We start from the raw sequence: 15,733 nt of genomic DNA on the forward strand, positions 1-15,733 counted from the left end.
CATTACCCAGTGTCACTGGAGTTGGACAGCTAATACATTCAAATGAATATTATAACACATAATAATAATGCAGGATCCAATCTGGGTCGGTCACCAGGACTAGAAGTTTAATCTTCTGAGGTTTTGGACTCTTGCTGGAGCCCATCCTCAGGGAACTTCTTCCTCACATTCAAGTGAAGTTCCTTGAGGATGGGCGACAGAACAAGTCCAAAAGCTGGGAAGACTAAACCTCTGGTCCTGGCCCCCAACCCAGATTGGATCCTGCAATATTATCCTGGGACATGTACATTTGCCCCCTCCTCCTCCTCCTCCTCCTCGCCCACTTTTTCCTCCTCCTCCTCCTCCTCAAATACAGATAGTCCTCAATTAACAACTGTTCGTTTAGTGACCATTCAAAGTTATAATACAACTGAAAAAAGTGGTATTACTGTGGTATCACAACTGCCCTAAAGGGCAAGACTAAATCAAACAGATTTAAGGTCCAACAGATCCATCTTTAGAAGACAACTCTTGAGAATAAGAGCAGTTGACAAGCTTTCTCCCAATGAGAAAGAGGCTTGAATTCTGAAATGTTTTTGCACTGAGTGCCTGGGTCAACTGGATCGCCTTAAAAGGCCTCCTTTAACTTTGGGATTCCATAAACCTCTAAGAGCCTTCCCTAGTTGGCCCCTGGGAATGCCGCCCTGAGAATTCTAGGAAATGCCCAAGGCACAGAATGCTGTATGAAGACTGCCAAGCGTCCTTTATAGGGAACCTGAATGGTACACAGGTTGCAAAGCTTTTCAACCCTAGCAAGGGTGAAGCTGAAGTTCAACAGAGCCAGTGAAACGATCCTGAGATAACAGCCCAGAATATCTAAACAGGTAACACCCAATTACAGCCACAACTCTGTTGACTTACACTTTTCCTTATCACCTGGCATCAGCGTATTCATGTAAATTGCAAAAAGCATTTTGATGGATGCCAACTCACCCAAGGCCTCTAAGTTATGAAACAGGGAGTGCAGTACAATCCAGTGTATGCTTTCCTTATCAGGAAGCTGTGACTATTGCTATGAAATTAAAACTATAAAAGGCAGGGCCTTATCAGTGACTTCTAATTCCCTGAGTGTTCATTAGGGGCTGCTCCAGTCTTGGAATCAGCCTCCCGGGACCATTTTGGGGGGTTTAAGTTGGAAAGGGAGGGGGGGAAGTGTTATCACAAGTTGTCTTGGCAATTAAGCAGTCTCTTTCTTAAAATGTCTGTTTAGACTAGGCTTGAAGGAGGGAAACAAGCAGGATTAAAAGGCACTTTCATTCCAGTAGTGACCAGGAGTACAAGCTGTGTTCCTAATGTGCTCCCAGAGGGGACTAGACCTGTACATTTAAAAAGTCCACCTTGCAAAGTGCTTTGTAAATTTGTAAATTGTTGTAGCAGTAAAAGGGGAGAAATACGTGGAGCTCTTCTGAGCAGCTTGTAACTAAGCATAACAAACAGAGAACTGCCGGCCAGGTAGGTACAATCCATATACTGTTTTTATGATGCTTGGTTTGATAGGACTATTATGAGCCATTCGGTGTTGGTTTCTTAAGGTGGGCAGCCATAAATAAATAAGTGTGTGCATCCATGTGTGTATACATGTATGTACGCATAGAGTCATGCACACAGGCAGTTCTAACAATATGAATTGCACTTATATGCAAATGACGTAAGAGGAGCAATGATGGACCATTCTTCAGATCCATCTTATTTCTTGACAACAGTTCACCAAAGTACATTATTAGAAGACAATAAAGTAACAGTCCTCTTTGACCACTGGGCCTAAAATTGATATTTAGGAAAATATTGTCTCTGAGCTGGAGAATTTCAGTTTAGTATCCACTCCTAGAGTTGTTGGAGTACTGGTCTTATCTCCAGCATGTCTTTATTTATTTGTTAGATTTACATCCCACCATGTGTTCAGAAACTCAAGGCAGTGTACCTATCACTTGCTCCTTCTGTGTTTTCCCTACCACAGTATCCTTACATTGCATTGAGAGAGACTAACTGGCCCAAAGTCATCTAATGAACTTCTATGATTAAGGGTTTGAAGATCAAGCAGTTAAAGAGTCCACTGGAATTGAGCAGCTAATAAACTCAAGTCAATCAATCAATGAAGTCTGTATGGATTTGGAGCAAACAATGTATTCTATATATATATATATATATATAAAACAATTGTTTGAGATTGTTTGCCATCAAAATTATTACAATTATTTTGTTTTGACCAAAGTATTTTTGCTCTGGGTTCCAATCGCTGTGCAGCGTCATTAGTTTTTCCCTGCTCAAAAAAAAGCAAAAAAAAAAAGCAAAAATACTATGCAATAATACCAGTGGTCTCTTTTTCTTTTTCATTTGATGGAATAATGAGGTAGCCTCTGACTTTAGCTACCCTTGAATGCTTTGCAATTCCACCATTTTTTCCCTTCTAGTACTTGTATTAATGCCATAGTTGTGCGGTAGAGAATTGTTAGCCTTGATGCTGTTTTGGAAGGGATCCTTGCAATCCTATGAGACTGGATACTTAAATGGGGTCAATGAACAGAAAAAATACTATAAGCTACAACCTACACATTCATAATACAAACTTTCATATTGAGGGGTACAGGATAGTTCACGGTAGCTAACAAATAGTTAATTCTGCTGGATTTTTGGGTGAGTGCTGGCATTTAGCAGGTGAGCAAATACAGGGAAAAAGGGACAGATATCACCATCTCTTAGCAACACAAAAAGCAAGAATCGACCATTTTTATCTCATGACCTTTTGCTCTGGACAAAAGCATTCAACAACTGGAACCTAAAATCCATGACCTTCCCCTGCCCCCAACTGGGTTAGGTGTAAGTGAAAGAGTCTCCCAAGGATTTCTGGTGATGAATATGGATTGCATCCTGCCATTTTCCCCCACAAACCTACCTCTTTCTTTCTTACCAGACTTCTTGATCAGACGAAAACAAATCATTTCAGAAAACAGACAGGAAGGCTTGGTCTAATTCACTAATTCATGCGGGAAGGTTTGGTTTAATTCACAGCAGCTGGTGGAGTTCACACATAATGTAATTTGTTTGGTTTCTGCCTAATACTGTATGTCAAGACACACTAACCACATTATTATTTTAAGCACAATATCTGAGTCTATCCAAAATTTTTAAAGAGAACATTTGGCTCATTTTCTCAATAAATTTGAAAACATTAAATGATTTGACACTTTCAGGTTTTTTGTAAAACAACATATGCCCCAGAGAAAAGCATTAAGTGAGCGACCAAGTCTTCCACATTATCCTATGATGAGCAAAATGAACAAATAAGTAGCAAAAATAAAATAAATAAATAACAGGAGAATTTGCTTAGCTAAAACGTAGGACCCACATGACAATTAATTGGGTTATTAGGCATTATTGCCATGGGTTGAATTCATGCATTGAAATAAAATTTATTATCTTACCTTTCTGAATAACAAAATAGCAAAATTCTCATTTCCATGATAGTTCATTGCAATCCCTTTGTTTTTTAAAGTAATTTCAAATTTGGATCAGTCACTCTCTCTTAGCCCAACCCACCTGACAGGGTTGTTGTTGTGGGGAAAACAGGAGGAGAAAGATGTGCTGGATATGTTCATTGCCTTGATTTATTTGTAAAAATAATGAAGGAAGAGTACGAATAAAATATAATAAAATAATAAAATAAAATATTCTTTATTATCACTGCTGGTGCTTTCTTTTTCTATATTCTGGGTTTTAAAGACATTTTATGAACACTATGCAAGTGAGCCCAACACTTGCATTGATAAATTTGATAAATGTCCAGATAACCAAGACTATGCAAAGAATCTGGAACTCAACTGAGAAATGTTTATTTTTAAAAGAAATACTCCCAAATTACTGCAAAACCCCGCCCCCAGAATTATAAATATGTACTAGTGATTTTTGGAGTCTCTCCCTTTCTCAAACTTCCCACTCTCCAGTTCCAATGATTGAAACGTTACAGGGAAGAGTCAGGCTTTATAATTATATATTCTCTAACTTCTATCAGCTATATAAGAGCTGTGGTGGCACAGTGGTTAGAATGCAGTACTGCAGACTACGTCTGCTGACGTCTGGCTGCCAGCAGTTTGGCAGTTCGATTCTCACTGGCTCAAGGTTGACTCAGCCTTCCATCCTTCTGAGGTCAGTAAAATGAAGACCCAGATTGTTGGGGGCAATATGCTGACCCTGTAAACTACTTAGAGAGGGCTGTAAAGCACTGTGAAGTGATATACATAAGTTTAAATGCTATTGCTATATTCAATGTCTTTGTTTAAAAATAAGTCTCAATCACTCATGCTTCAATAAATGCAGTGGGATTTTCTCCAAGCTCCCAGTTGGCAAACTATTTCTTAATATGCTTTCCAAGACAGGAACTGGCTGAAAGAAACACCCAGAGCAAGGCTTTTGTAAAGCTTTCCCAAAAACTAACTACTATATTTCTGCCAGCCTAAATTTCTTTTTTTATATATAAAACATTTATATCTCACTTATCTTTTAGAATTAAGTGGCAGTTATATTCCCTTTATATATCTATTCATACATTGACTTTGGTTCCCAATTATATATATCATGCTTTTCTTCTCTTTTTTTCCTTTCTTCACAAATCTATGAAAGACTCTGACTTATAAAAGCCCTACATGGCATCTATGAAAGACTCTGATTTACAAAGCCCTACATGGCATGGGTCCGGAATACCTTGGGGAGCACCTGTAGCCGGCGTCAACTTCCCTCCGCCCAGTACGCTCCCACAGAGAGGGCCTCCTCAGGGTGCCACCGGTCAAAGAATGCCGACTGGTGGCCCCCAGGGGGAGGGCGTTCTCTGTGGGTGCACCGGATCTTTGGAACCATCTTCCGGTCGAGCTCCGGATGGCGCCCGATCTCCGCTCCTTCCGGCGCGATCTTAAAACCCATCTCTTTGAACAAGCTGGCCTGGCCTGATGGGACGGGGTTGGATTTTATAAAGGGATTTTAACTGTTAATCTGTATTAATTTATTATGGGCACTGTTTAATTACTTTTAATAATTTTAATTTTTGTATCTTGTTTTTATGTATTGCCCTGTTCACCGCCCTGAGTCCTTCGGGAGAAGGGCGGTATACAAATTAAATTAATAAATAATAAATAAATAAATAAATAAATTGGGGGGGGAAAGAAAGAAATGTCATTCAATACAACAAAGCCTACTGTGATAAAAATTATCTTATATTCTGTACTTAAGCATCCAAAAATATGGCTAAGCTATTAGTGCCTGAAAATTCTTCAGCTGTAGGTCTTCTGTTTTACAACAATGTTTTGTCACAAAAGAAAAATTAGTGGTATTAGGGCACCCTTGTGAGTAGGTCACAATGGGTGACTAGCATAAAAGTAAACTGAACTGAACTGCTTTTGATGTCATAGGTACAGTATCAAGTAATTATGTTGGCAAGAAGATGAAATTGATTTGTCATTGTCTTCCGTCTTCCTCAAACAACTGACTTGCAGAGGTTTTGGTCTATATGGCTTGCTTCATCCCTAGACAGGGAACTGCAGCTCAAAGTTGTTTGGAGGCATTAGGCCGTGGAAAACTGAGACACCTTTATCTAATTTCTGTTAAGAAAGGATTGCCAATATATTCTAATTGCTCTAACAAAATTTTATAAAGCATCAGAGATGTTAGCATCTATTGCAGCCTCACTAGGAAAGTTCTTTTTTTTCTTCTTCAGCAGTTGTTTTTCTTCTTTGTGCATGCAACCAGGTGGCTAGAGAGTGTAATAATCATTCTTCAAAGTAGTATATCTTGGATATTTTCCAAGAGTTGTTATATTTTGGATTAAAAGCAAGAAAAACTATAGGATTGCCCAAAGATAAAACCTCTGGCTTTGCTGGGGGAAAATAACTTGAAGGTCATTGGAAAAAGTAGTTTTATGCAGGCTGCTTTATACTTAAAATCTTATTTATTAAAAAATGGCTACAAAAGTTCTGACTTTTAGAACTATTACTATTAAATATAGGATTTCCACATACATTTTAAAAGTGCCTTATTTGAAAAAGAAGATGATTAAGAACAGAAAGAATGAGCAGAGCAAAAATAATAGGTGGGAGAGAATAACCCAAAATATATGTATTTTATTTAAACTGATTAATGAAGATTGAACAATCAATCCATATTATAAGGAAACAGCAATAGCAGTGGTGGGATTCAGCCAGTTTGCACCAGTTCAGCAGAACCCGTAGCTAATTTTTTGTTACCCAGGCCCAGAATGGACTTCCAGAAGCGGCATCCACACAGAGAACCGGATGTTCACATATTTGAATCCCACCACTGAGCAATAGTGAATTGAAGGCATCCAGTTTTCACATTTCTGCTACAAAATGTAGGAAAGAATATTGTGCATCTAATAATATGAATCTGACTTTTGATATGTCGAATTACTGGGTTGCCAGATTATGGATCCAATAAACCCAATATTATGTATACAGTAGCTATGAGATCTGAATTGCCACAGCTCTACAGAAATTGCAAAGTCTTTATGGCCTTCTAGTGGTCATCCATACTACTGCAGTTTAAATCAAATAGATCTAATATAATCTGTTTAGTCTTTCAAAAACTGATATTGGCAAGATTAATATACATCTGATGAAGTGAATTGCAGCCCATGAAAACATGTGTCTTTTAATATAATGTTTGAAAACTTGCTAACTTAATAATGTGGTTATCAGCCAGAAGCTGCTTCCTCCACCTCCTCCTCCTCCTCCTCCTCCTCCTCCTCCTCCTCCTCCTCCTCCTGAAACTCAATAAACAAATAAACAAACATGGAATTGTGTATTCTGTACCAGACAATTACTTCCATTTTACTTAGTCTGAAACTATCAATCTTTATTTGCTAAATTTTGACAGTACACATGGATAGCATCATTAATCATCTGCATTGTCATGGTTTATGTGCTGCATTCCTATATACTTTTTTTTAAAAAAAGTTATTTAATTATATGTATCTTGTCTTTATTATTTATAATTATTTTTTTATTGAAAAGTTTTACAATACATTTTTTTAAAAAGACAAAACCCCTCCCAACCCCCTCCCCTCTCCCCAACTCTTTTTTATAAATATTTTTATAAATATGTCCCAAAGACCTTTCTCCTATTGTCTCCATGACAATAACCCTGTGAGATGAGTCGGGTTGAGTGACTGGCCCAGCTGGCTTTCATAGCTAAGGCAGGAATAGAACTCATTGTGTACTGCTTTCTAGTCTGGTGCATTCTCTCTCTCTCTCTCTCTCTCTCTCTCTCTCTCTCTCTCTCTCTCTCTCTCTCTCTCTCTCTCTCTCTCTCTCTCTCTCTCTCTCTCTCTCTCTCTTTAAAATGCAGTTATAGTGCTAGACTATCAACTGTGGACTTATAAAGTTTACTAATACTGTGCTTTTAGTGAAATGTTTTTCCTTATGGCCTCTCTTAATTATTTCTGAATAAATTCATGTTCCATCCAAAAATGTTTCCTTCATAATAGTCTATTTAAAGCTTTTTTTTTAAAGTAAACAGCATAAAATATATAAAATATTATTTCTCAAAATTTCATTCAGCTTTTATTTAGCAGTACTGTATAGTTTGGTCTAGTGGTTTAGGCACAAGGCTATAAAGTGGGAGACTGTGAATTCAAGTTCCATCTTAGCCATGAAAGTCAGCTGGGTGACCTTGGGCCAGTCACTCTCTCTGAGCCCAACTCATCTCAAAGGGTTGTTGCTGTGGGGAAAATAGGAAGAGGAAGGAATGTTGGATATGTTTACTGCCTTGAGTTATTTGTAAAAATAATGAAGATATAATTAAATAAGTAAATAAATAAATAACAAGAACATCAGGCAGATATATTATATCATTGCCATTGGAGAAATATTGATCTGGAACAAAGGGCATACTTTTAGAAATACTTGCTTTTATTATTTTAAATCATGACAAGAATTATTCTGCAATTTAAATTTAAGTTTGGCTTAACTTTTTCTTTATTACTCCTTTTCTAAGGAAAAGACTATTTTTTTTACAGATTGTCCTGTCTAACCTTCAAAATGAGGGCTGAAAAAAAATCCTGGAAAAGAAATCTTCCAATTTCAGGGAAAAACTGTGGATAGGTTTAAGTAATCATCTTTCCTGAAAAATAGCACTTTGTCATTTTGTCCCCTAATTCAATAATCTAAGTAAAACATAATTTGTGAGAAAGAAATTGACTGTAGTTTAATCCCCTATCTCTCTCTCAAAAGTTGCCACAAAACTGAATTTTGTAATATTACCAAAGACGAAACTTAATAAATGCATGATGAGTTTTCATATTAACTGTTGCAAATTGGTGAAAAAAGTAAGGTTCTATATTTGGGCCAGAAAAACCAAATGCACAGGTATAGTATGGATGGTACCTGGTGACTTGTGATATTCTTGGCAACAATATGGAAAATATAATCACATGTTTGATCAGCTGCATTTGTATGAGAGTTAAATAATAGGAGAGGACAAGAAAAAAGGCAAGTATCAGATTTTGAAATATAAATATGTCCCATTTGAATAAAGTAGTTTGTAGGTGCTGAGCTAAGTAGCAGTAAGGAGAGGAATCTCTGACTTGTATGCACTTTCAAACAATCTTTGCTTACACAGAGATTGTGCAGCATCAGCATTTAAAGATAAAAGATAATCCAAATCTGTGGGAAAAAGTTAAGAATATGCATTAACTACTAAAGAACTGGAAAGTAATTTTAAAATATCAGCATACAGTTTAACAATAAGGCAAGTCACAGCAACTACAAACTAGTAAATCGTCAATACTTGAAAAGAAAATCCATGCAAATATTCATCCTGGATTTTCCACTACTAACAAACAACCTGTTGAATCAAAGGTGTTTGATTTAAAGAAGAAAGGCTAAAAATAGATTCTATCTTTACAGGATATTTGTACAAAAGGTGGTTTGCCAAAATAAAACCCTTGATATATAACAAAATCAGACAGATGGTTAATTTGCAAACCACTCACTAATTGGGCCTTTGGCTAATTTGTATGTATAATTTTCTAGATCTTTTGAAAGGAAGATTGGACTAGGTGAGCCCTTGCCAAACTGATATCCATCAGATAGCGTAAATTGTACCGACTACTATCAAAACCTCTGGAAAGCAATATGTGAGAATGATTGGCTTAGAAAAATGTTTGGAAACACTTCTAGTTTTTATGACAATTGTGATAGTCAGGATCCTTTTATCTGAATAACATTATTACAAGAGTATTGCGATACCCTGACCTATATATACTCTGTTTCCCTGAAAATAAGGCCTACTCCAAAAATAAGCCCTGGTTTTGGGGAGAGGCACAAACCTAAAAATCAAGCTAGGGTGGGGGTGTGGAGCTGCCCCTTGCGCCCCCCCACCCCACTCACCTTGCAGCCAGGCCTTTCCTCGCTAGCCCATTTCTTCTGTGGCATCTTCTGCAGCTAGGCCTGCATTTCTCAGTCACAGGTCTTTCCAGAAGGCCACTGCAGCCAAGAATTGAGCTATGGATTGAATCCATAGCTCAGTACTTGGCTACAGAGGTCTTCCAGAATGGCCTGTCTGCAAAATGCAGGCTGGAATGCAGCTGCAGAATGAAGCTGTTCCTTTGGTCAGAAGAAGTGGGCCAGATGGGTGGGGCTGTTGGTACCAGAGTTGAGTATAAAAGACAGCCCCTGAAAATAAGACTTGGTGCCTCTTTTGGAGGCAAAAAATAAAATAAAATAAGACCTGGTCTTATTTTCAGGGAAACAAAGGTAGGTTTCTCATTAGGGCAAAGAGATGTTCTGGGATTCTCATTTTTCTGAATATTTTCCACATGATTGATACAATCACAATCAACAGAACTGAAAGCCTTTCTATAATCAATGAAGCACATAGTACCTTCTTTTTGGTATTCTTTGGCTTTCTCAATTATCTAGTGTGCATCAACAATAAGGTTTTGTCTTTCTTGGCCTTCTAAAGCCAGCTTGAACATCTGGGATCTCTTTTTGCATGTAGGGCATGTTTGATAATCCTAGGCATTAGAACACTGAATAACAGAACTGGAAGCTACCTTGGAGGTCATCTAGTAATTCCAATATCCTTAATTTAAATTAAATTAAGGATCAAATTAAATTTTATTAAATCCCATCAAATTAAATTAAGAATCAATATCCTTGTGCCTAGCATGTGAAATTAAGGATATTGATCCATATACTAGCATAACATATTGTATGTGTGGTCAGAACCCCAATGTTACATATAACATTGCAATTATAACCTGCAATTAGTGCAGGTTCGAGTCCCACCAGGCTCAAGGTTGACTCAGCCTTCCATCCTTCCGAGGTAGGTAAAATGAGGACCCAGATTGTTGGGGGCAATAAGCTGACTTTGTAATAATGCCGCTTGGGGTGTGTGTGAAAGCCCTAATAAGCAGGCATATACATAGAATGAAGGCTACTGCTAAGCACATTGGTTTGTGCTTAAATTGTAAGCCGCCCTGAGTCTTCGGAGAAGGGCGGGATATAAATGGGATTAAAATAAAAATAAAATAAAATAAATAATATTGCCTTTTATCTGAATAAAACAGTACAATTCAAAACTGCCTACGTAGATCTGATTACGGTTATATTATAGGGATGATACAGAAATATGAACTGTATTTATTTTGAGTTTGTATTTTGTTCTAATGTATTATATACTCTTTATATTGTTTTGTATTTTCTATTCTGATATGGCTGCATGACTAGTCAATAATTGATGATGATGATGATGATAATGATGGAGGTGGAGAAAGAGGAGATTATATTATTATTTATTCATATAAATGTGTACACTAGATTACACTTGTTTCATTATTATCCCAATAGTCTTGAAGTTTTGAAAAGGTGATTTTCCTGAAGTTACTTACTGCTTTCATGGAAGATTTGACAGGTGGAGGGCATGTCCTGATTTGCAACTCATTCCCTACCACTTCAGTATGATTTCCACTGTTAGTCTAATGTGATACAATTCTTTTTCTCATTTTTAAATTCTATCAAATTTTGCTCCACACATGCTGGGACCTGTTGGTTGCTTTAGAATTTGGTAAGAGTTTAAAGCAGTGTTTTCAAACAAGTGACTTTCAGATGTGTGAGTCTCATGATGGCTGGGGAATTCTGGGAATTGAAACTTACACAGCTTAAAGTTGTCAAGTTTGTAAAATGTTGCTTTAAGGCAAATGACTGCTGATGAATCTTAGGGCTCTAAAGAGGTCGGGGTGGCACCCCAGATCAATGTTTTCCAAAACCAGATTTTCCAGGATAACATTGTGTCAAAAAAGGCAAAAGTGGTGCAAAAACACTAGATTTCAGAATGTTTCCCTTGTTTTCCAGTGAATTTCCTGTAATCTTTATTCCCTTTACTCTTAAGATTAACATCCAGATGAAAAGCGACTTGAGCTGAAGAGGAAAAGACCAACTCTTTTCAGTGGCCTTTTTTAATGGAAATCACTCACAGAAAAAAACAAAAACAAAAAACACATCAAATATCCTGCTTTTATCTTTGGCAGCTCTTTCCAGAATCTCACTCCTTGAACTGGATGGAAAAGCCTGAGTCAGAATTTGAACTGCTTTGCGTTTGGTTTGAACTTCAAGGTTTTGGTAAGAAAGCCCCGCCTCCACCTCGCTAAAGCCCTCAAGATGCTGCTCAGCAGCCTCGCAAAGGACAGTGGGTAATGAGGGGAGAGATGCAACATGGCTTCAATCCACAGAGCTTGTCCTTGGCAACAGAGACATTGCCTTTTGGCAGCAAAGCCACAGACACCTGTGTTTTTCCACCCACAAACCTGGGGTTGTGTGTGCCCTTATTTTCTCTTCTTAAAGAGTGGAAGGCAGAGGGAGAAAAGCCAGCCCATTGCTTTTCTCATCTCAGGCAGCCTTGGAGAGATTGCCAGTTAATATCCTGCCATCTCTGATTGTGCTTTGAGAGGTGTGACGTTTGATAAGCTCCATTTAACTTGCTTGTTCGACATTGTTTAAATAATTCAAATACAGATTGGCTCTTTACTTTAGAAGGATTTCTACTCTATTGACCTTTGTTGGTCGCATGTTACAAGGAAATTAGGGAGGGGCCCTGTCAAGAGGCCTGTTCCAAACAGGCAGCTGAAAAAGAATCAGTTCCAGCTTTTAACTCAGCCCAAGGCACTCATTATTTATGGCCCATTGAAAATGCTGAGGCTGTTAATCTTTCTCCACAAGATTAGGGCTTTTACTACCAGATTTGGGCTGCAAATATCTATAGAACCACTAGAGGTCAGCAAAAAATGCAACCTGCTCTATTCTGCCATCTAATGATTGACTGGGTTTCTGCAAATATAGAAGTGGATTTCCCATATTAGCTCTGTATGGGAAATAAAGCACTAACTGAAACAATTTAAAGTAAACAAAATGCTATTTTGCTTTCAGACATCTCATATATTGCTTCATGAGAAATGTCTTCCATTTATTACATTTAATTATACAGAAATGGCTTCTGCTAAAAGAACACTCAGAATATGTATCTGTTGAAGATCAAAGTTAGGCAAAACACCTGGAAAGGATGTAACATGCCCCTTTCAAAAGGTGGCTACCCCTCCCTGATACTCCACTCATCCCAATTATTTATCTAATAATGAGAGCACAGATCTATTGGGTAGATCACATCATCCATATGCTGGATAAGTACATACTCAAACAGCTCCTTTTGGGGGAACTTTCTGCTGGAAAATGCTTACATGGAGGGCAAAAGAAATGTTTCCAAGATCTTGAAGCTGCCTAACATAGACATGACCACCTGGGAAATACTGGCATAAAATTGCTGTGCCTGGTATGGCCTCATCCCTAAAGGCTGTCAGGTTTACAAAGTAAAGTGCACTATGGAAGCTCAACATGTTTGCCCAACATATGTCAGAACAGTCCATGCCCAAATTGACCTGACCAGTCATCTTTGGACTTGTCACATTAAGTTTCAGTGTTAGAAATAGTATTGAAATATTCATCAGAACACAAGTAAAAGGACATATATCCTTGAAAATCCACTCATAGGAAAGAAGTAGATTAGCTGTTGCATTCCAGGAACAGAAAGGTGGGAGAGCAGAACAGCAGGAGGATTGTCTAGTGCAGGGGTAGGCAACCTCGGCTCTTTTATGACTCATGGACTTCAACTGAATGCTGACTGAGGAATTCTGGGAGTTGAAGTCCATGAGTCATAAAAGAGCCGAGGTTGCCTACCCCTGGTCTAGTGGAAGAATATGGTAGCTTGAATGCTCTGTAAATCTTCAGTCTGTACTGGATTTTCTTAGACCTGATTTGAGTCATTCCAGCATATGCAACAGACAGAAGCAGCTTTAACTGTAAGTGTAGGTACGCTCTATTCCAAATCCACAAAACATACTTAGAGCTAGACAACTTTTAAATAAATGAATATTGCTTAAGTTGTTCTATTAGGCATCAGTAATAATTGTGAACACTGTCACAGAAATGATCAATGCAGTAATAAATACCTTGTCACCCTTTAAGGTGATTCCAATATCAGAATGATAATATTTTTTATCAAATGTTTGAGTTCTCAACAATTTTAAAATATGGTACATTTGAAAGGTGCTGTAACAGTCATTTATATAATGCATCTTGGTGGTGCTGGGATTTGTGTGTTCAAAAAAATCAAGGTGGTGGTTGCAACCTTGTGATTGAGGACTCACCCCTTTTTTACATGCATAATGCAAGCAACACATAAACAAAGTGACAGGGATTTGATTGAGGAGTTGTGGTTATCACCTTCATTTTTTGACTCTCCCCTCCTGGATGACCTTGCATACCATAATTGTTCTTAATGTGTCAGAGGTTCACAATTACTTGCACTTTCCCAAAGCCTCCGAAGCAGTTTTTGAAGTCTTCCATGATTGAATAAATGATTTGGGTTTTTAGTGTGTTCACAGAAAAATATTAAATACAAGACTAAAAAAAAAACAAATTAACAAGTATAATCAAACTATTATGTCTTTAGTCTCACTTCTGATATGTCTTTCAAAGGCCAGTGCCTCATGCTCAAAAAGTTATTCCCCTAATATTGGAGATTCCCAATGTCAAATTTTCAACTTAATTTTTCCATATTATTTTAAAAACCAAGCTTTATCTGTTTTTGTGGGGGTGTAGTAGCTTCAGCATGTTGGGCAAAACGTGTTTTAATTCAGCTAAGAGATTTGTACAGGGAATTTGGAGGACTATAGCATGAGGTGGAAAAAAAATAGCTGTGTCCTCCAAGTCTATCACCTACTCTGATTTTGGTAATAGTAAGCTAAATTGTATTTTACTTTTGCCTTGAGACCCCTGAGAAGAAGGACAACTCTCTGTGGCATCAGAGTAACACCTGTCTAACAATTGTGTGGCATATATTTCCTTCCCAAAGTTTCTAGATTCAGTTCCTGAAAGCTCCAGCTTGGCTAAGAAAACGTCTGTCTGTATTCCAGGAAAACTATTGCTGGTCATTGTTGCCAGTACAAATCCAGCCCTGGTCTGACCAAGTTTTTAAAAAAGCTTCCTTTGTTACAGCAGCATCATTTCCTTTCAAAGATGCAGCCTCTCTAGTACATTTTATGTGAACACTAAACCCTGTTTACCTCACTTGCCCCACAAAAGGGTTAAGGGGTGGTAGCACTGTTTGATTAATAGACAGCACTGAGAGCCTGACCATTTGCATTCCTGGGTCTTTTGGTTTTCCCTCCATGATAAGAGAAGGCCAAAGTCCTCTTGCACTGGGCCAAGAGGACAAACAGAGCCTCCCAATGGAGTAGTTATTAATATAAAGCCTTCAGGTTTTCCAAACTGTTGCTCAGCAACTTGTGTTCTTTCACACACTAATCAATAAGACTTTTTTTTATTAGATGACTAAAAGGCCTCTAACTCCACCTGGAAATTTTTGCTGAAACGTAAGTCTTCCAACAGCTATTATTTAATGTTCTCACTAAAGACACACTACTTAAAAGGTAAAGGTAAAGGTTCCCCCGCACTTGCGTGCTAGGCGTTTCCGACTCTAGGGGCCGGTGCTCATCTCCGTTTCAAAGCCGAAGAGCCAGCGCTTGTCCGAGGACGGCTCCGTGGTCATGTGGCCGGCATGACTAGACGCCAAAGGCGCACGAAGCGCTGTTACCTTCCCACCGTAGTGGTCCCTATTTTTCTACTTGCATTTTTACGTGCTTTCGAACTGCTAGGTTGGCAGAAGCTGGGACGAGTAACAGGCGCTCACTCTGTTACGCGGCACTCGGGATTCGATCCGCCAAACTGCCGACCGTCTGATCGACAAGCTCAGCGTCCTAACCCACTGAGCCACACTACTTACTATGCATTAAAGCTGTAATGCTGCAAATGATGAACAATTCTAAAAAGATTTTCTTAAAAGTTGCAGTTGAAGGCTGTCATTGTATTAAATGTATTAATCCAACAGAGGTCTATATTTCCTATTATCAGTAGAAAGCTACTAACATTGGGTATTGTTTTCTATGTATTATTACATAGGATATAAGCTTCTAGGAACTAGGTTTGCAGAGCTACGTTTATGGAAAAAATTCTAAAGTTTAGGCGTGAAAGTGCAAAAGCAGACTGAGAACCAAAAATGTTCAATGTCCATGTGATCATTTGACTGATGGAGACCTCCCCCCTCGAAAAAAAGCCCCTGCAGAAAACTAAGAGTGGAG

Source organism: Vipera berus (assembly GCF_964194415.1).
Source record: "Vipera berus genome assembly, chromosome: 1".
In the NCBI taxonomy this organism is placed as follows: Eukaryota; Metazoa; Chordata; class Lepidosauria; order Squamata; family Viperidae; genus Vipera; species Vipera berus.